The sequence below is a fragment of the Drosophila elegans genome, unplaced genomic scaffold (genome assembly GCF_018152505.1).
Source record: "Drosophila elegans isolate 14027-0461.03 unplaced genomic scaffold, ASM1815250v1 contig_149, whole genome shotgun sequence".
In the NCBI taxonomy this organism is placed as follows: domain Eukaryota; kingdom Metazoa; phylum Arthropoda; class Insecta; order Diptera; family Drosophilidae; genus Drosophila; species Drosophila elegans.
This window is the reverse complement of record NW_024545513.1, coordinates 3,124,945-3,148,182: the sequence shown is the minus strand read 5'-3', so window position 1 is coordinate 3,148,182 and position 23,238 is coordinate 3,124,945. Positions and strand designations below refer to the sequence as shown.

At 35.1% G+C, this 23,238-nt stretch overlaps 1 protein-coding gene across 2 annotated transcripts in view; it reads left to right on the top strand.

Annotated features, from left to right (window-relative positions):
- LOC108138401 overlaps positions 1–23,238 on the top strand; it is an 89,536-nt gene that overhangs the window by 37,832 nt on the left and 28,466 nt on the right. For both annotated transcript variants that reach the window (XM_017260582.2, XM_017260583.2), the window contains one exon: positions 4,425–4,479. The gene's annotated coding sequence lies outside the window, so the exon portion shown is untranslated. The remainder of the gene's footprint in view (positions 1–4,424; positions 4,480–23,238) is intronic.

Genomic DNA, 23,238 nt, shown 5'->3' with positions numbered 1-23,238 from the left:
TTGCTTAATGGCTTTGGTTATAAGCAGGCAGGACATGGCTGGCTACTAGTGCTAGGAACGACGATCTTTTTAGCCGAGAATAATGGGCCAAATCTGCTGCTGCTGCTGCGAAAAGTTTTATTGCAATTGCCAAATTAATTTGCCTGCCAGAAGTTTGCACAAGCGAAAGAAAAGGAGAGCTAAAAACACAGCACAGAAGCGAAGCCACACAAATGTGCGTTCATTAATTTAATTTTTCATTAAAGAAAAGCAAACGCCGCCGCAGGGGCCAAATGAAAAATGTCATAAAACCGTCTCTTAAATATAAAAAAAAAAGTAGGCAGCAGCGAAAAAATGTATTTTTGACCATAAACAAAAGGTTCGTCGCACGAACAGCATTCAAATTATTCGAAGCGGAAAAAAGGGAAAAGGTGGGCAAATGACGGAGAGGTAACACCTTTTATTTTAATATTTCGGTCATTAAAAAACGTTTCACAGCAGCCGGCGACTTGAGTGTTTTCGGTTTCAAGTCCGTATTTGATTTCGAGCATTATACCATGATGACCAAACAAAAGCAAATCTCTATGCAGACCCAATGAAACAAATCGTTGCACCCAATTTCAACAAAAAGCAATAACCTTTAACGCTGTCGAAAAGAAATTAAAGAAAAGCTTCAAATTCAAATAAAAAATAAATGTTGGGAAGAAAATTATTAAAAAGCTAGTCGAATGTGGGAGTACCCTGCAATATTTTAAACTTTAAGATTTTCATACAGACATAACTAAAATGCCTAAAGATTAAAATGTAATAATATTTTTATGGTTTGTCAGTTTTATATATTTTAACTATTTTTTACTTTTGTAAACACATTGTGCAACTGAGGAGTTTTTTTTTATTGTATTTGACAAACGTTGGATTTTTTTGTTACTTGCACTTCAATAAACGTGTTTCTTAATGTCTATAATACAACTGAAATCAAAACTTCATTGATTGCATATTGATTGCATATATCCTTTTCTAAGGATTACATTTTTCTCCTACGGAATTACCTTAAAGGACTTAACATAAATGCTCCTCTCCATCAAAACCATTCCAACCAAAATGAGAACCAAAAAAGTAGCGCCAAACAATTAGGTCTAAACGCTTTTATAACACCGTATCGAAACAGGGGTCCAAAATAAAAAAAAAGTCAAGTCAAGATTGGGCAAGACCTTCAGATTAATGGTAGAGTGCAATTTTTACGATTGTTGGCCAAGTTTTGTTCGAATAAAGTTACGCCGCCCAATGAGTTTTCTTCACGTGCTGCTTTTCCCGCTTTTTCGCGCATTTCCAGAGTTTTCGCCCCGCGGACATTCCATTCGTTTCTCTTTCACGAAATTTATGAAATTTCACCTTTCGGCCAAGCAATTTGCTCCATCTACATTCTTTATTAGCCGCCGCAGTTTACCAAAAGTTTTTCCGAGGGGGCAGGACTGAAAAATTGTTTGAAAAGAATTTGGGCAAGGATCACGAAAAACACGAACGGAAACGGAACAAAGTTTACCATTCTTGTTTAGCTCTGTTTGGTGTGGTTAAAAAAAACGGAGATCCAAAAATAAAAACATGCATATAAACTTTGTCAATCTCTGAGAAACATTACTATTGCGAAACGAATATTTACCTATGCAGCCTTGAGAACAAAAAAGTATAAAAAATAGTATAAAAATGAAGAAATCCATTAGATTTATCCTCGCTAAAGATAAAATAAACTATTCAATTAAACAAGTACATATTTAAATTAACAAAAAGAGATATTTCATTTAAGAAACGTAAAAAAAACGATAATATAATAAATTGATAAACATAAAAAATGTACTTAATAATTTATAAAAAAAACAACAAAAAAAAGAGAAATTACAAAAGGACAATCAAGTAATTTAATGAAAGTGGATAAAACCCACATTTGCTGCTATCAAATCTTGATGTGCGTGTTTTACCTTGCCAATTTGGTTGACATTTTTGGAACAAAATTGCAAGGCAATATCATTTTAAACCCATTTTTTCCACCAACCTTCACATTTTGCAAAGACAGGGGAATTTAATAAATTCATCATCTTTCATTTAGTCTGCTACACTGCCCGAAAAAAGGACCAGGATCTTTCGTGAAGAATGGAAATCATAAAAAACCAGACAACGTAACCAGGAGGAGTTACAACAAGTAGAAATACAAAAAACGGGAAAAAAAGAAAATCGTGACTGTCATTTCAACGAAGCGAAGTTATTTTTCATGACAAAGCAGCCGAAGAGGAAAAACTCCTCCGACTCATTTTCCGACATTCGAAGTGGGAGGAAAAGAAGGCATTCCAGCGTTAAAATACCTTTTACTGGAACATTACCCCCCACCACCCACCCCCCATCCGGCTGTATTTTTTGGCCCGCCCCCCAAGTGAAAACCAAAATGCAGTCGACGTCGCTGCGTTTTTCATGAAATTATTACGACTTTGGAAATGGGGTCGTACAAAATGTCGTTACGTTGGCGGAACAAAGTTATATAGCGCCCCTACTACTGCTCTGCTCTGCTGTCCAGAGAGCTCGTTTTAGTTTTATTGTTGAGCATTTTTTTATTGTATCTGCGGAAAATGTTTGGAAATTGGTTAGAGTTGAAAGAGGAACATTAAGCCACAGCAAAGAGTTGTACGAGGAGGGGTGTCTGTGGTGTCTGTAATCATATTACGATTTAAAAAACCAAACTCAGTCACTTGATTAAGGGCCTTTGGAAAAAAACAATAACCCAAAAAGTGTGTAAATGTTTCTTCATTTATGTGTTGCTGCGATCTTGACCAAATTACAAATTAAAAATCTTTGGGCATTTATTACCTTATCAAATACTATTTTTCTTTTTGGCTTCTCTGGCATCATTTAGAGAGAACCTAAATGTGGAGAAAGTAAGGCTCAGATTTGGAAAGATTTCCCACGATTTTGGGGGTCGTCAACCAACTAATGCACTTTATGTTCTCCCATTTATGGTCTTGAAAATAAGTTGACTTTGAAAAAAAGCTTTGTTTAGTGATTTAAAAAAGGTTACAATTTGAAGCTCAATTCATTTTATTGATAAAATTGGCGAGAATTTCCACGAGTTTAATGAGAAAAGCTTATCAAAATTCTTTTGATCCCAAAATATTTTTAAAAAGATAAATATGCTAATAATCTAAGCAAAGCTTTCTTTTAATATTGATTTTGATCTTAGCCTAGATGTGCATTATGGGATGATCAGTTATTTACCATTTCCGGTAGAGAGCTTCTCACGCACCTGCTGCTCAACTGACCCACTTGATCCGATTAAAAAAAAAGAAGAAAAAGAAGAAAAAAAACGTCTGGTCAATATTCTTACCGTCTAGACAGGCGAAGAAAACTGTCACTGTCTTCAGCAGGCTGTCTCTTTCTGTCCGGCACTGTGCCTCTCTTTCTGATGCCAGATCTTTGTCACACACACGCGTTAAGATCGCATTAAAAGGCCATAAAAAAGCAGCGACGACGCATTACTTTTATTTTTACGTCGGCGGCAGTCTTCGTATGTGGAGTATCTACTATATATAGAGCTATGACATTTTCGCTGCGACTCTCCTTTTATTTTTTTTGGCTGCTTTCTCGCATCATCATCATCATCATCATCAACGTCTCGTCGTCTCGTGATGAAGGCCATCAAAAATCTAATAAGCGTGATATAATTGACATTTAAGCAAAGCGCACGCACATAGACAATGGACTTGGTTTTGGGTTTTGGTTTTGAAGTTTGAGTTGTTGTGTTTTGAGTTGGCCTGTGGACCACAGAACGAACCGTAGTCTCCCCCCATTTATATATATATACTCCCCCGATTTTGTAGGCCAAGTGGTTGACTGAGAATCATGACAGATGACCGCACGTACATTTCACGTTTCCACGTTTCACGAGCGTCGGAACCGCGACCAAGATACTTACACATTGTCCAGAAAAAAAGATCGTTCTCCGTTTCTGGGTCATGAACCAAAAAAAAAAAAAAGAAACAACACAAATGTAAAATAATGAGTTTTATTCTCTGGTAAAGATGCTCATTCGCATTCTTGCCAACACTCATTCTTTTTGGCACCTGTTTTTAGTTAGAAGTAGAAAAAGGGCGACGTGATGGGCATGCAGATCAACTATTAGGTAATGATAGCGCTGGGTTGGGTGGCGGTAAATCAGGTTTTAAGTTGAACATTACTAGTGCATACGAAATAGAGCAATGTTCTCTAAGCTCTTTACTTACAATCCACTTGAAAATTTCTTTTTTACAAACCATATGCACATTATTTCACTATGAAAAGGTTGAAATACCTCTTTCAACTTGAAGAAGACACTCACTTCTTGCATCTATATATATCAATATCCATTGCTGCCAACATACCAACAACTAACTCTTAAACCTTTAATTCTTCCTTTTTTGCAGATAAAACGGGAGTTGCAGCCTGGGCCATATATATCCAATGTCCACAATTTAAATGGTGAGTGCAAAATAGAGTGTAAAATGCATTTATAAAAGGCAAGGCCCAACATCCCCCTTAAACTAAATTGCTTTCCAGCTCAGTTGGGTGTGGATATATTGGAGGCTGGAGGGATGGATGGATGGATGGATGGATGGGTTGGGGCAGAGGCTGTAGTGCTAGGCAGAGCGCAGGCCTTACCTATAAACCAAAATGAATGTCTGCAACTCGACCACCGCCCGCTGAGCTCAAAAAGTGGGGAAAAAGTGGGGAAAAGGGTGGGAAAAGCAGGGGGCTTCAGAACAGTAGGGAAGTAAATGCAAATAGATGCCTCGCTTTTATAGACAGATGGACTGGTAAGCCCATGCAAAAAACAGCACACTGCCTGCAACGTCATCGGGGGGTTAAAAAAAAAAAAGAGTGAAAGACCACCACATCAGCGTCATTATAATCATCATCAAGATCAAGATAAAGCAACCTTTTTTATACCTTCGTTGCAGAGGGTATATTAAAACTAGTCTTTCAGGTTTGAGGCTTTTGGAACATAACAACAATAATTGAAATTTGTGCACTTAATCGATAGTTAATTGAAAATCGATTTCAACTTCATAATAAACATAAACACTTAAAAATTTATATTAAGTTTTTTTATAGAACGTTTCATTTGTTTTATAGCTGTTAGAGTATATAAACTTCGTCTTTCTTGTTTTATTAGAATCGAACGGTGGCGATGACAAGTACAATGTGGCACTTTGTATGAAGTGCAGATGGGGCAGTTCTGATTGGGGTCACTTATATGAAAAGGGGTAGTAATTGATTACTAATATAGGGCTGCTAGATTGATTTTAAATATTTAAAATAAATAACAAGGATATTTTCGATCTAAGGACGTAATTACATTTAAATCATAACGCTCGATATTATGTAAGTTCTTATATTTGCTATGTTTGATATACCTAATTAGGAAGTAAAGAAATTAGCTCCTGAAAACATGACTTCTGATTATAAGGCCTCCCCCGCAGCTTTTCCCTCCTGAATTTTCCCTGGTCTCCTGCCATCACCATTACGCTGACCAAATATTGTCACAAGCTGTCGGCGGAATCCTCGTCGAGGGAGAGACATTGTGCAAAGCCAACTGTGCAATTATTTGCCCAACTAATAATTCACTTTAGTGTCTCATTCAGGGCAAATATTGGAGGAGTCTCTATCAAAGAGAGATAGAGAGAGATACAGACAGAGACACAGACAGAGACAGAGAAGGGAACGTAAGACATTTCCGATTGTCATTAGCGCAAAGAATGCGAATGCAATCCTCGGATATTTGGTAACCAACCAACCCACAAGATTCGCATCTCGAATTCCAATCATGTTTGGCCTTTTGATGGGAACCCTCCAAGTTCCCCGCGAAAATGTCAACAAAACTCTTGCTTGTTAACTCTAAGCTGCTTGCCTATTTATTTACTAGGTTTTTTTCTATACTGCTTTATTGCTGTGTTTTTCTGTGATTTTCTGTACTTTTAATTTGGCTGCCAAATGGCCTTGAATCTAAACAGGCGATTGATTCCCACAATGAGTTGAGCAAATTGTTTGCATTGAATACGGCGCGGCCTTTGTTTGGCTTGGCCAGTTGAGCTAATTGCTGTCAAATTGTTGGTTGGATTGGTTTTCGGTTCAAAAAGAAGGAATCTTTTTTTGCAAACGCCCCTGATCAAAAACTCGTAAAATGATTTTTTAATATCTTAATATTAAACGTGAGCGCTAGGCTAATAATTCTTAATAAATAAATAAATAATTCAATCAAAAATAAAAATAAATAAATAAAAGAAAAAAAATCTATATACACGCCTTTATAGCCATGCAAACCATTTCAATATAAATAATTTTTTCCAATATTTAAGGCTTGCGCACAACTTAAATAAAATAAAACTTGGAAATTGATACTAATATATAATGTATAACATGGTATATATAAAATTAGCAGATATATAAAACCGAAACTCTGGAAATGTTTTTCTTTGCGTTGACAAATCTCATTTCGATGGCCGCCTTAAAAATTGTTGACTGGAAAGTCGCCCGGCCGGCGTCATTCACCTTCGAATTAAAAACATGTTGCGTTTAGTGAAGCGGAAAAACCAGTAATTAAGTGTCTCGTCAACTTTTAGCTTTTCCCTGCTGCCGCCCCCAAAAACAAAATTCAGCCGACCCAGAGCGGACAATTTGTAGTTGAAACTTTTATTTTCATTTCCATTTTCGTTTTCTTCCATTGTTGACATGAAAAGATGGCTACGGTTGGTTGGTTGAACAACTCACCATGTTGCAAGTTGCTTATCATTTCGCTTCGATTTGATTTGATTTGATACGTTTCATTGACACGACAACGTCACAATTACATGCACTCTGCATTAGAGGTAATTTCTTACAATTTCATGCTGCAATTGGGCAAACAGACAACAGCAAAAAGTTTCGGCACGACGGAGTAATATGTTTACAATCAGCTGAAATTGATATGGAAACTAGGAATTGAGGCGTGAAATGAAATTTAAAATTATGAGAAAATTGTGATGACATACTCATTTGGCAGCAGAAATAAATGAAATTTAAAGTTTTCATGAAAGTACTTCGTAATCGAAATAATGTTATTAGGAGGTGAAGCCAAGAAGGTTAATTCTTGCTTAGCATGTTGAGATTATAAGAGGATGATTGAAGTCAAATTGCCTTGAAATCGAATCAAAGAGCATATTTACAAGGCTTTTTTATACCAAAAATAATAATAAGCCGAGAACCAGTAGAATTAAAAAACTAAATATTTTTACGTTTCAATACCAAAAGCAATAATTCGCTATTGCGATCTCTTTTCCTGCTCCCTCTGCTCTCTCACTCGCACCCATTCGCATTTGCCTGCCTTGTCTTAAGTGAAGCAAAAACAAATTGGTCTCTGAAACCCGATGACAACCAAACCAAGTTGCATTGCTTCCGCCGTATTTTGATGTCATTGTCGCGTCGCCAGAGTCTCCGTCTTTCCCCCTCATTCCTCCCTTGTTCAGCCCTTACTTTCCCCTTCGAATTGTAACTGCTAACTGGGTGCAGCGACTGGATCAGAAAGGGTTTGCTGCTATAAGCTAATGAATGACATGCTATCCTAATGAATGACAAGCCATCATGCTCTTGCCTTTGGCTGTGCCGATACACTGAAACAATATACTTCTTCTTATTTAACTTGTTTTGGCATTTAACATAATTGGGAGTTGATAAATATGTGCAGCAATAAGAACACTAAAATATTAATTTAAAAATAAATAATATGTTTATCAACTGTTAATTAGAAATGGTAAAAATATCTGTACATTTGTAACAAAAACGTTTAATCTATACAAATCGTATTAGAATTTATTTATTTTATTTATTTATGATAGTTATAGTGCTACAAGTTCAGCACAATTTTTTGTTAACGCACTTGTCAGAAGTATTATAACAGAGGAATATAATTACATTTTCAAAAATCAACATATAATTACAAAAGAAAAAAAAAAGATGGACGAACAAGAATAAATCATTTTTAATTAGGAGTCTAAATTACAATTTGTATAATTATATATACTATTAATTTTTATTTTAATTTTTGTTTTTGTTTAGTATTAAATGCCTCAAAAGCTCAATATTTTTTTTAATTGAATTGGCAATTATAAAAGCCCTTTTCTAGCAGTGTATTTTTGCTACCTTAGCAAACCAAAGGCTTGGCTTAAACAAATGATGAAATACGATATTTGTCCTCGACGTTGCTTGCTCTTCCCATTGTAGCAGTTGTTTTTCTTGTTGCTGTTGCTGCTGTTGTTGCTGCTGGCATGGAAACTCGATCTGGAACTAACGGTTTTCACCTGCATCCCATGCACTCGAAGAAAACAGTAATTGTGGGGAATATCACATTAACAGTTAACCGTCATTTCGTTGCGCAAATGCCAACTTAAACTTGTCAACGTCGGGATGAATATAAAGCACAATAAATTACACATACGCCGCATAAGCCAACAACCGCCAGCCAACTGGGCGGGCGGCCAGCAAAAAGTTGCCTGTAAATGAACAAAAAATAATTAAAAATGCATTTTTCATTAAGGCATTAAAATGCACGGACGGAATGAGTGAACGAGGGGCGAAGTGGCGGGCGGCCATTCATTTATTTCATTTATCTTGGGGTTGCTCGAACTCGAACTCTGTGAATCGCGGACTGCGAACTGCCAACTGGACTGCAGCCCGCCAGTTCATTGATTACAATGCCGACATCGAACCTCGGAGATGGGTAAAACTATTGAGGATGGTTCTGTGACTACTGTGTATTCTATAATCTAAAATCAGATATAGTATATGTACTTTCATGTAATTTTCTTGTAAAGTGTATTCTAAAATCTTTATAAGTGTATGAGAGTTTATTTTTTATTTTTTTAAATCATTTTAGTGCTTTCTGAACCATTGAATTATTATTTACTGTCTCTATTGTTTAAATTTTATTATATATGTTTTCTATGTTTTTTCCAAAAATAAAATCAATTAAAATTTTAATTTAAAAAAAAAATTTGTAATGAGCTTTAAATTCTTTTATAAATTTACCTTACCCTAATTATTTTAATTTTTTAAAGGTTTTATGAAACATTTTTTTATTTTTCAAGCCAAAAAGTTTTTGATTTTAAACTGAATATTTCTTCTTTATTTAGGTTTTTGATTTAAGATTTTTAAATTACACCTTTTTTTTAGTAATAGATTTTAAATACTGTTGAAACCAAGTTCTTTTTTACTTATTTTATTTACGGTTTTGTGCTGCTGTTTTTTTTTTTTAAATTGGATTTTATTAATATTTTCCCGATTAATTTCACAATCACATTACTTCCGTAAGTCCATCGCTAGTCAACCAACGAGATGCCCTGGGAGTTGCGTTTTTGTCATTTTGAAATTATCATTAATGCCTCGAAGGATTGAGGCTGGATAAAGGGGGGTTGGGGCCAAAAGTGGTGGAAAAGGCGGGAGAAGAGGGTGACCACTTCATTTTGCAAACAAACGGTGGTGCGATGTCGGAAAAACGGGGGGAAACCAAACGACAAGGGGAAAAAAGGCTTGTGGCGCGTGACGGTCGGTCATTGAAACAATGCGCGGAAAAACGCGTGTAATTAAAACAATAAAAAGCGCCAACGACAACACTAAAGCAAGCAATAACAACAACAACAATAACAACAACAACAACAATAACAACAACAACAACAATAACAATAACAACAACAACAACAACAACAACAATGCCCAGCAGCAGAAGCCACAAACAAAATGTTCAGTTAAGTTTTAATTTTCACAAGTGTGAAAAATACTATTGAAAAAGCCGCGCGCGCCCACTTGCGAAAAACAAAGCGCGCCTCTGCCAACGAGCCATTTCCGCCCAACAACAACAACAAAAACAACAGCTACAATAAGAACAACAATTATAAAAAAACAGCAAGAACAACTAAAATGGCAAGCAAAAAACTATACCTTTAAAATAAAAATGGCATAAAACAAATGTTCCTTCCAAATGTTTTTACTAGCAAGTAAGATCATAAATTTGACAATGTTTGGTCATTTTTAAATAAATTAAATTAATAAATTAACAAAAATGTATAACAGAAAATTCATATCTAGCCCATTGAAAAAATGTTTCTTTCAACAGGAAAGAATAGTTCAAGCCAGACCAATTCAATTCCAAAAAGTTCAAAAAAGTCAACAACCGACTTAAGTCGTTTGATCATTAAAACTAAGAAAGCAATCAAATGGAAATTGAATTGAAATATGCTACGAATTTCCTAAAAAGGATCCTTAATTGAGCACCCATTATTGAAAGGATTGCAATGAAATTGAGTGGGAATCCCAGAGCCTGATTGAAACACAATGGCGATATGTTTGGCAATCTGCGCCCCACGCTCTTTGCAATTTATTTTTTTTTTTTTTAGCGATCGTGACGTGTGCCGAAATATAGCTTCAATTTACCACGAAATGTGGCAAGAAAAGTGAATGTCTCGCAGCCATTTTCCCAGCTATACAATCTATATGTATGTATGTATGTTTGTATATTGGAGCTTTCGATGACTTTGGCGATGAGGTTTCTAAGCCAAACGAAAACGACAAGATTTTGGGCAAGTCACTTTTAGTGGCAATTACGTGTTGCTCATGTAACCGCTGAAAATCGGAAGTAGCCAAATGGTTAAAATTAATTTCCATTGGAGACAACTGCAATTTGCTTTTATTTATATTTTGTTTTTGTTTTTTTTTTATGTGAAGTAATCAAAGTAAATAAACTGATGAGCATGAAAGAAATCAAACGGAAGAAACTGAAATGCCAATCATGCGCGCTAATAACAGAAACAACAACGAATCCTAAGACGATGGTTTACTATACATATATGATGATGATGATAATGATGGTACTGATGATGAAAAAGTAGATGCAGAAGTAGATGAAGAAGAAGCTGGCAAGATGAAGTTGTTATTAAAAAGCAGCAAAAATCAATTTAATGCAGTGCAATCAAAAGTTGAAATTGAAGTGCGGACAGCAAAGTTGAAAGTGCTTGAAACGCAATGGCTGAAATCATCTCAAGCAGCAGTTGCCTTTGGATTAGTTGCATAAATCAGCAGTCGTCACTGACTTGAGTGACATAACACAAAAGGCAGTGAAGACTCGGTGATGAATGACACCTGAAAGCGCTGATGACTTTTAGGAACTCTCGGTGATGTGACAGCCAACTTTTATAGCCTCTCTACAATCAGCCAACTTTCTTTGACTTCTTTCGAAATGTGAATTTTACGAGCTGATTCTTGTGTTTGTTTAAAAATTCATATTTTCAAGTGTTTTACGTTTGTTTCTTCATCTACTTTAATCCCATTTGTTCCCTATTACTAGCGTTTTGTATAATCTTGCTTTTATTCTTGCGAATAAATAAAGGCTTAATATGCTAAATGTCTTCAAATTGAATTCAGTATGGCTTTTTGTGCTAGAGAAAGGAGAACTTTTGTGGATTCTTTATAGCTTGATTAGTTATTGTTGCATCTATAGTTGTTCCCAATTTAATTTAATATTAATTACTTTTAGGCTTACACAGAAATAATGACTTTTTTAATCAGTTGCTTAGCATTGGAAACTATTTTCAGTGTGACCAAAATCAATTATTCAAAGGAATTCCTATTTTTTACTTTTGCGTGCAACTACGGTAAATATTTCTACAATTTGTGTGATTGATTTTAATGGCAGTTTAATAATGTTTTGAACATTATTTGTTTATTTGGTAAATTATTCATTTAATTTATGTCTTTTTCCATGAAGGCGAATTCCGGATTTACAAAAGGGGAGTTGTATGAAATGCTTGTGGGGGCCGATTTGCATAAACGCTTTTTTATATGCCATTATAATAGACATTTTTAGTTGTGTTTGTTCGAGCGAGCAACACCTTCACTTTTGACGGTTTGTTGTTTTGTTTAATTTTGTGTTGTTTTGCTGTTTGCTGTTTGTTTTGGAGTTTTTGGTTTTTCTCCCCTTCCCAAACTCCAATCCCCAATTTTTGTTGTGTCAACAATTTGCTGCTAAACACACGACGGCGAGACCCACAAATTTGATGTCTGTGGGATATTTCCGGCTGGCCATCATCATCGTTTGGTGATTTTGTGGTGGGAACTCGAGACTGGGAGTGGGAAATTCAGTGTCCCTCGAATTTCGTGGGTTATTTCGCTTTTGGCACCTGCTGTGAGAGGGCACGCCTCACTTTTTTCTGCCGGTTTTTGGTCACTCTTTGGCAATGTGTCCCCAACACACACGGCATTCGGCATAAGGCTGCCATAAATCATGGACAAAAATCGAGTGGAGGGCGTGTCTCAAGGAAATTCGACGCCAATTCAACTCACAGCGCCGTTGTGCGTGTACTCAAACTAATTACGCGTCAATTAAAAAGATACGAACACATAATAATAACGTAGCCACACAACGACATTCCATTCCGTTCCCCAAACGTTTCAATTTTAGTATTGTCGCCGTGAAAGTTGCTCGACCTTTTGCGTTTTTGCGGAAATCAATGTGCGACATATTTTATTGTCCAAATTAACAATTAATCAAATATAAATTAACACCTGAATTTACGCTGATTATTGATTGAAAAAAGGGGTTAAGAAGAGGTTTTCGGTCGGTACATCATTAACGAATATGCTAATTTTGCGGCTGCGGCTGAGGTTGCGGTTGCTGATTTAAACGTCTACATCCTATATTTAGCTGATGAGCAGCGTAAATTCCTCATCGAAACTGAGTCATGGTAATTTTGTGGAATTTTACGCAGTTTTACAAACGAGGAATTTATTGGATGAATACACAATGAAATACGTTTGCAAATTTCGTAGGCAGCTCAGGTTCGATAGAATGTTCAAATCTTTCATTAAAAGAGAACGGAACTATTTCTTCATCTAAAATAACTGTTTCCCATGGACTATAACCCAGATTAGCCAAGAGGTTCAGCTATATTTCCCTCCTATCCCCTCTGTCCAATCAATTGATTGATTATGAAAATGCTACACATAAACATAATCAATGATGATGATGATGATGATCACGACGATGATGATACATGATGAACTGTTACGGTGTTTATTTATTTGTTCAATAAAACGCTGCAAAAGAAGACGAATGCCACGATACGGAAGACAGAGGAAGAAACCGTAACCATTATTATTTATTATTATTATTGTTTGCTCTCTCTCTATCTCTTTTTCGGTTGAAGTTTTGATCGAAGGCGGAAATGGCCAGTTGAACTAGATAATTGAAATAGTCCGGGTTGGGGATTTACAAGACCATTTACGAAGATGCGAACAAGGTTGAAAAACTAGTTGAAGTACACCATATTAAAATTCAACTTTCAGTTTTTTGTGGGTCTAATTTAGTTTATAAGACGGGAAAACTAAAATGTTATAGCTATTCTAAAGTCATCAACTGAGTGCGGTAATCGCACGTCGCTTTATTTATATCCATTAATAATATATGCGCAACAAAACTAATTTGCATAGATCAGATTAACCACAGGGTCAGATTGTTTCGAAAGATACGCAGACTTAAAAAACTGTAAACTTTCAACTGTTTTGCAGCCCCAAATATCTTCAATATGAATGAGGAATTACCTCCTACGTCTTTAAATTTGTATAACAAATTATCATTTTTCGTGAAAAATGTATCTTTTACTTATCGTTCATTGAACTAAAATAGTTCTTAGATAAGGCGAAACTTAAATAGATGCTTATTATATTATTAACATCAATGTAAGTCTGATATCGCTATGAATATATATTTTTTGGCAACGATCATTGAACTCTTATTGTTTCCCTGTTCTGATTTGCATTAAACGTTTGCGTTTTTCTTTATTAGATAAATGGTTAAGGTGGTTGAACAATAATTGATAACTTGTTTTGAATCTTATTAACTGATTTGATTTTTATAAGATCAGGGTGCGCTTAGCTCAGTACTATGAATCATATTTTTGAATCCACTCAAGGGATTTCATTTCTAACTCTCTTCTTGGAATTCCTGGGAATTATTCGGGCTTCTTTGCTTTGATTCATTCAATTAGCTGCAACCGGCTGCATTGAGGTGAAATTGCAATTTGTTGCTCTTGTTTATGTTGTTTTTGCTGCTACGGCTACTGCTACTGCTGTTGTTGAACTTGTTACAGTTCAAATTAACATTTTTATTGAGCGTGGCCGGACCGGATTTTCTTTCTTTTTCTCTCACTCACTGCGAGTGTGTGTGCGCCGCATTGGTTCGTATTTGTATCTGTGTTTTTCTGTTTCAAAAATCTCTGTCTGTGTCTTGTGTATTTTGGAGTGGGACGCGTGCTGCAAAAATGCTGACCGGTGGCCATGTGAAACCGAAAACCGGCTTGACACGTTGCCAAAGTCAGTGGTTTTCTAACAAAATGCCGGTGGCGCGAATTGCTGGCGACTTTTACAGCGCACGAAACTCCGCGTCTGCGTTTGCGTTGCTTCCATTAAACTTGAACTTGTCAAGCGATGCGTGGCGATTTCAGGTAACTGATCGCCGTCTCAAAAAAAAAAAAAAATGCCAGATAGCTTGGCCATCTAGTGACCCTACTCAAGTGTCTCAGGTGCGCATAGAGTTCATTGGAAAACTTTCAAGTGCATTCGGGGCTTGGATTGGATTGAGTAACCAGCCCGACAACGAGAAACTTTGAGTTTTGAGTGGTTCGTTAGATAGACAGTGGTTGTTGGATGGCATTCCCTTGAACTGTTCACTTTTCGATGAGTGAATAAGTTTACACTTTTCTCTACTCAAGTTAAAACTCTTTTAAAGTATAATAAATTATGACAAGCATTTCATGAAATGGAAAATTACCATAAACACAATTTCAATATAATATCTTGCATACAAAATTTAAATAATGATGCACAACCAATTTTACTTAACTCTCTATGAACAAGGTGGCAACGCCAGACGCTGTGAATTAAGTAGGCACTTAATTTTACACGTCTGGGATATCTGCTGATATTTTTTAATGAATTCGTCTGTATCGCATTTAAGAATTCATGAAAATTGTAGCATAAACTTGGTAACAGAGCATTTTTTTTGGTTTTTTTTCTTGTTATTACTGCAGTTAGCTTGGCCATCTAGTGACCCCATTCAAATGTCTCAGGTGCGCCTGGAGTTTAGTAGAAAACTTTCGAGTGCAACCCCCGACAACAAGAAACTTTGAATGATTCGTTAGTCAAACTTGGCACTGCAAGTGTGGTTGGTTACATTCAAGAGGGCACATTGGCTACTTGATTGACATGTCCTGCTGCAAATGATGCCCATTGTACAGCGAAGACAGTGAAGACAGCGAAGACAAAGTTTCCCGAGACGGGACAACTTCTCGGATAGAGCTCATATAAGACCAATAGCTTGAGGAGCTTCGCTCTCGCAAAATTACGCTTCTGCAAACACAGGATCAATTGTGAAGCAACCTTTGCTCAAACAACAAAAAAATATAGTTGCGTAAACTTTGCTCTGGCAATGCAAACATAAGCTCCTGTTGCAGGTTCTTGCAGGGAGGCAGCCCCAAACTCGGGTACATATTCATACCTCAATTACCCTGGGGCCCAAAAAGCAAAGTTTCGTCAAAGTAAAATTGCAAATTTATGGCTTATGAAATGCACTTATCCATCGCAAAAATCTGGAATGTGAAATACAAGCCTAGTTTTTGCCATCTGCCATCTGCAATCTGCAATCATTGCGTCGTTGCCCGAAGGCGATTGAACTTTGCGAATTCGGGTTCGAATTTCGAGGCGAAAGTCGTCGAAGATTCAATGCTGCTTGCTGCTGACTCTGACTTGTGTCAATTTTGGTCAACGCTTTCGCAGTGCGCCAAATGAAGAGTTTACAATGTAAAAGTCTGTGAGAAACCGAAACCCGTTGGCGGAACAAAAGACCCCGCTGATCGATCGATGATGTAGTGGCCAAAATACGAAAGACTTTCTCAGTCCGATGACCGGAGCTATGCGATCGATTGATAAATTGCCGACGGAGAAAAAGGCAAGCTCTGTGACAGATTATAGGGTCAAAAGTGAACCGCAAACCTCACAACCTACACACGACATCAATGTAAGACCCCCATTTCACTTATGACAAATCTATTGGAAGGCAAAATCCAAATCCAAGTGTCCATTCTTTCATTGTGGTCTTTAGTTATTTCCAATATTGCAATTGACTATTTTCGGTTAGGTTTTAGTATCTGTAAATGTATGTTTAATTTCAGCCATGTTAAACTTAAATATTTAATGCATATTGAATAAATATAATCCATTTTAAACTTAATATTCTAAAATTTTAATCTTAAATAGGCAATTAATACGCATTGTCTTTTACATTATAATATTATATCTTGAGTATGAGTATGAAATATAGAATTTTGGATTCAATTTATTTACACTATTTCATTTTTTTTATCAGCGAATTTTTTTTTGGCAGACTACTGTTTGAAGAAGGTTTGCTGATTTGCTAGTGTAAAGCAAATAGCTGATATTTATATACACATTTATTTTTATAAAGGTTTTACTATTTAAGTTTTAATATGTTCCAAGTTTACGACTAGTAACTACATAAAATGTAATGCCCTTTCCCTACATTTATTTCTGCTTTGTGGATGCATTTGGCTGCACTCTAATTACATTTCAAGTGTGGCTAGGCAAACTCATTATCATCATCATGGTCAGTCTTTCCGAAAAGAAGAAGAGGCAAAAGCAGAAGAAGAAGCACCCTTGACTGTGCACTCAAGCATACGACTTTGTTTTCTAATTTGGCTTTAACCTTTTTGACCAACGCAGACAGTGAAAAAATACCATAATAAAAGAGGCAACAAAAAAGAAAAAAAGAAGTGAGGAAATGTACCCAAAAACAGGGGTAAATGGACCTAGACTTAACCTTGAATTATTATTTTTTTTTTTTTTTTGGGTTTTTTCAATCCGATTTCTCAGGTCATCTCAACTGACACGACGCGACGCGACGCCCCCTTTTCAACAATCTAGATCTACTTATTTTATATTTTAATAGAAGTTCCTGAAAGGCAAATGAAAAATTCGCGGATCATTTGTCATGAATTCGATTTAAGTTTTTTTGCAATTGCAGCTGAGCAATTTCTCTGCGCTTTTCCAAAAAGTTTTTCCCGCCTTGTGTGCGTTGCAAGTTTTCATCGCGTTTGATTGCGATTCGGGAGGCGTGGCCGTCTGCCATTCAATTGCAATTTACTATTAACTGGGAACCATTTTTCCAAGAGCAAAAACTTCTGAACAAACCATGAACGAAAGTGTTTATTTAAATGGAGAAAACTTCAGCGAGCTCGCCATGAATTAAGCTTCAATAATAATTACTTTAGACAAATACCAATTGCATAATAAGTTTACTGAAATATGCAAGCAAATTCAGGCTTACAGTAAACCTCCATTTAAATGCTAATTAAAGTATTTGATTTATTGAAGGCATCTGGAGAATTTTCTTAAAAAATTATATATTACTTTTCATTGTTAATTAATATGTTGTTGCCATATTTGAATTGAATGGAATTAATTGAACACGAGTTTGAACATAACTCGTCTTTTAATGCAGGTATTTATGTTATAATTTGATTCATCAAATTTAACTTTTGTTCTGACTTGGCAAATACCTTGGATATTTTGATTTTTATTTATTTTATAATTTCATTGATAATTAATTAGCTTGGACAATATTTGAATTGAATGGAACTAATTGAACATTAGTTTGTAGGTTTCAACTTTTAAAAAAGTGTATACCTAACTCTAAATTTAATTTAACTTTTATTTTGAATAGCAAATACCTTGAATATTTTGCGTTTCATTAATGGTTGAAGCAAATTAAGTAAACAGTTAGGCATGCTTTGGGCGGAGCCAAAGTTTGGTGGGCTAACTTTTGTTTGTTTTTTTTTTTTTTTGGGACGGCTAATGAAGCTGCAGCAGCTCTCATTCTCTGCCTTGCTTTTTTGGACATCTTGCAATTGACCGCATAATAAATTTAAAGAAGCCATTGCAGTTTCAGTTCCTCCTTTTCATTTTCTTCTTGTTCTTGTCATCAAGTTTTAATTTGTTTTAAAACTTTTTGATTGTTTCTGCTGCTGCTGCTGCATCTCCTGTTGCTGTTGGGATGTTTCTGCTGTTGCTGCCGCTGTGTTGCCATGCAAATGCCGCTGCTCTGGGTATTTATTTTCAGTTGGCTTGATTAAAATGCCCTTCGTCTCGCCATTTAAAGTTCCTAATTTCACTTTATTGACACTGGCTGGGCGGAATAACAGCTTAGGGTTTCGTTTTTGTTTTGAAAATTGCCAACAGTTAATTTTGCGGTTATATTATCCCCATTTTGTGTTTAAAGTTCCATTTGTAAAGCTCTTCAAAATCTATTTATATAAAAAGTCCGCCAAAATCTAATAATGAGGTCAAAGCCTAAATCAGTAAGGTCATTTAATTGGGGTTATAACTATTCTTCTTGTATTTACCTGATTTATTAGTATAGTTTTAGTTTTAAATCCAACCCAAACTTTATTTTTTTTTCGATTTATAAAGCAAGTAATAGCAAAATTTTACAAAATGCTTTTCCTAAACGGCTTTAAAACTTTTTTTTAAGAAGTTACTCTGAAATCTATTGATTTGTTTGGTTTTTATTTTCAAGTCTTCAGAACTAATAATATCCAAATAAACTAGCTGTGGTTTTTGTAAAATGCATTTAAATTTCTTTTTGGATTTTCCATTGCCTATTATTGGCAAGTCAAAACTCTCTGTGATTTTCTCGCCGTGCAGGTCCACACAGTGTTTATTTGAATGCGGCACGTGGCAACGTGCTTTTCCTTGCCGCATATGCAAATCTCGCTGCCATCGGACACTGGCAACTTAAGTAGCAGCGCAGAAATATTACACCCCTCAAAATGCAGGAGCAGCAACAAGTCGGTGCACATTAAAAATATATATGCATGTATCCCACTAAAGTATGTGCGCATATATATACATATATATCTGCCTGATCTGGCTGGAAACACGCGCTGTGAGTCAGCAGCAGCAGCAGCAACATGCCAAAGACCATTCCCCAGCATTCTAATTTATTTATGTTAATGCAATAAAAACACTCAATTTGCTGCACACTCGAAATATTTTCCATGTTGTGCCCTGCCTGCCTGTTGGCTGCACTTAGTTGGCAAAAGCAAAAGCAACAGCAATAGCGTTATCGCAGCTACGCGAGCAACACTCGCTGAATAACCTTGTTATTGTTATTTAATTTCCCTTTTTTTATTTTATGTTTACACTTTATACACTTTTTTGTTACATTTCTGTTGCTGGTTGTCAGTCGTCGTTGTTGCTATTGCTTTTGGTTTTGCTATTGCTGCTGGCCGCATGATTTATAGCGTTGGCGGCAGTTTTTCTGCTTGCCAACTCTCGACTCTTGAGTTTTTTTTCCTACCAACTGCCGCCGCACCGTGGGGAATGTTGCAAGACTTTTGGGTGGAAAGTCCAGAGGGAGATAGTGAAAAGCAGCCCGTGGAAATCCCTCGACTAGGTTTCCTTTTCCTCGAAAAACCCTAAGGAAGGCTGTAGGAATTTTCCGCGTCTGGGGTTTTCCCTAGCGGATTTTCACTCTATTCTTTGTATACCCTTGCAGGGGGAATAGTAATTTAAGTCAAACGCATGCAACGCAGTGAAGGATACATTTCATAAAGTATATAAATTAGATTTTTCACTGTGCGATATATTAAAAAAAAGCGATTTTTATTTTAATATACAGTGGAGTTTTATTGGTAATGTCTTAATAGTTAGATTCCCAAAATTGAACTGTCTTTACAATTGCATTATTCTTATAACTATGGCTTTTATCGGTGACAGCGACGCTAGCAGCGAAAGTGGACTTCGATCAGAAGATTTGGATTGGTCGAATTAGTGGCCTGATGGGTGGGTTGTCAGGCTGCATCTTTTGTTTATTAAATTTGGATTGGTCAAAGCTTTTATGCTGATGAATGGGTTCTCATGCTGGACCCTTTGTTTAAAAGTTTATGTCTGCTGTCGTCGGTAAAGGCGTGTGAAATGTTTATAATAAGGGGACTGTTGATAACAGGCGTGGGAAATGTTTATGTCTAACGGGAAATGTTTATGTCTGATTAATTTGAATAACTCCTATAGTAGGCTCTGAAATGTTATGTTTGACAAATGAATTAATGGGTATCTCGGGATATACAGGCTGGGTGTTATGTTTGACAAATGAAGTAATGGGTATCTCGGGATATACAGGTTGGGTGTTAGGCTTGATGTCTGGAGTATTTGGTAATACGTCACTCGCCCCTCCTTTAGAACATTCAACATCCTTGTTGAATCTAACAAAAATTTCTTTTTTGTTGGCTAGGCGCCTGTAGGTAAATATGATGTAAATAGTGATAGTTAAAACTATAATTATTAAAATTGTGAATACAATCCACTTGTAAACTGTTTCTTGCTTTTCTTGATAACTAATTGATTTCTTAATTTTTAACAATGGAATTGGTTCATATAATGTTACATTGGTGCTAGATAATATAATTTTATATTCGTTTATAATCTTTGAAGTAGTAAATTTTATGTTTCTTATTTCTAAAGTGCATTGACTTAATTGTATTATGTTGTTTCCCTGTATCGTTTTGTTGAATATTTCACAATCTTGTTTAATTTGTGTTTTGCTTAAATTATAAGTTATAATGATGTTCGGTTCAATATATTTTATAGATTCATTTTCTGATATAAACGTGTGTTGACAATTCGCTAGTTGATTAGTAAGAATTTGAGAGATACATTGATCAGTGATTATAAATTTTTGGTCTAAACTTGGTGTGTTTTCTAAATAAAAAACAATGTTTTTATTAGTTACAAAATATTCAAAATTATCATTTATGTCAATTTGTCGGCCTATATTATCTGGGTATTTTATAATTCTATATTTTTGGGTTTCCTTAAATGAAGTTGGTATATGAACTAAAATAAAAGTGTCTTTAGTCTGGCTACTTATCCAAGCTGAAGTTTTGATTGCTAAAAGTTTTTCTTCGTCTATATCATCCAACTCTTCATGTTTCAATATTTTAGGATTGAATATTCCTATTCTTGTTAATTGTAATCCCATTTGTAAATCTTCAATATACTCAAGGAAAATGTTTAATGAATATCTAAAAATGTGTAATGCATCCATTTCTTCTTCATCTTTCACAAGTCTTTTTATGTCTTCGGATTGTTTATTTATTATTGTAACTATTTCATTAAAATCTTTATTTTCAATTACTTGATCTTGTAAATTTTCTAATTTATCTTCTAGCTCTTTTTATCGTCTTCTGTTAATGTTCCAAATAAGTATTTATAAGCAGTTCCTACAATATTAAATAATCCTCGTTTTTGTCTTTGTGTAGAAATAATTCCCTTGATTTCATGTTTTAGTTGTTTTAGTGCTAAGGTAATATTTGGTACGTAATTAAACTTGTTTTCGTATTTCATAAAGTCCTGGTATGTTTCTAATATTTTTGTTTGATTAATCTGTATCATATGATGTTCGTAACTTAAAGGTATTTTTACAATCCCTGTGTTCAGAAGTAAATAACCGTTGTTTGAAGTGATAGGTGTAATACTAATTTGTTGAGCTGTTGTCAATGTTACATTCGTCCACGTCATTATCAAGATCATTTTCAAGATCAGAGTCATTACTGTCAGATTCCCTGGAATGATTAGAGAGATTTTGCGCTTTAGCTTTTTTAAATTTACTTATGTGCTTTATTACTTTATGACCTCTATTAGTTTCTTGCCAATGCTTTTCGTCTTTCTGTTCTAATGCTCCTGTCTTTTTGAATGGGTTTACTAATTTCGCTTTACGTTTCATATCTTTTTCAACTTTAGTATATCTAAGATCTACTTCATGTTCCTCACGATTTTTATTAATTTTATCTATTTTATGTTCTTTTTGTTTTTGCATATTTTTACTCGGTTCCATACCATAAAGAAAGATTTGAGCAGGGGTTTTACCAGTGGCCTCATGGGTTATTTCGTGATTATAGACATAAGTTGCCTTTTCTATATTCATTAATTTGTCTTCAGCATCTGAGAGTGTATTTATGATTCTAAGTTTTTCGTTAATTGTTTTATGAACCCTTTCTATGTCAGCTATACCGTTTTTACTAGTAGTGATTTCAATATTGATATTTTCTTTCTGTAGCCAGTTTTGTAAAGATTTGGATACTAGACCGGGATCTTGATCCATTTTAATAGTTTTCGGTTTACCTATCATATTAAAAATTTTGAGTAATGCTTTTTTACTTTCAATCCAGTCTGTGGTTTTTGTTTCTATGATAGAAATGAATTTTGAATGAATGTCAATACATGTCAAAAATTTACGTTGGTCAATAAAATAATAGTCAATAACATATTTGTCACGAATATTTTGAGTTTCAGGAGTCTTTTCAAAAGGGAGTGCAACTTTTCTGTGCTCTGCTTTGCATAAATTACAGGCCTCGCATTTATTTATTATGTTTTGAATAAGTTTTTGTGCGTCTGGGAAATAGTATTTAGTTTTAAAATCGTCATACGTCTTTTTAATGCCTTGGTGTATCGTCTTTTCGTGTATTTCTAATATTTTTTCGTGGAAGTCTGCATATGTGGACAAGTTGGGTAGTATTACTGAAGTTTTCATTAATTTTGTACCAGTGTTTGGTTTAATTAAATCCATATAGGCTCGTTGAAAGATAGCAAAGTCTTCGTCATTATTAATGAACATAACAAAATTGTGTCCACATATGAATTTTATAATTATATCTTTTGCTAAACGGTCAGTCATGTCACTGTAAATTATTTTATTAATAGTTTTGTTAAAGTAGTGAGTAAGTTCGTTAGTGTCTTTATTTCCTTTTTCAAATATAAGTTGGTGATTAAAAACGTTAATAGGTCGTTCTGTGATCTGTATGCAATTGCCATTATCTTCTTGTGCACTATGCACTGTTGCTGCAGTAGTTTCTAATTCATCATCATTTTGAAAAACTTCTTCAAATTTTTTATCTTTAGTTTCCTTTTTTGTAATTCTTGATAAAGCATCTGCTACGTGATTCTCTTTTCCTTTAATGTATTTTATTTCATAATCAAATTCTCTTAATTTAATTTTCCAACGTTGTAACTTCATATTAGGTTCTTTTATATTATGTAACCAAACAAGCGGTTTATGGTCTGAGCATATTTTAAAACTTCTTCCAA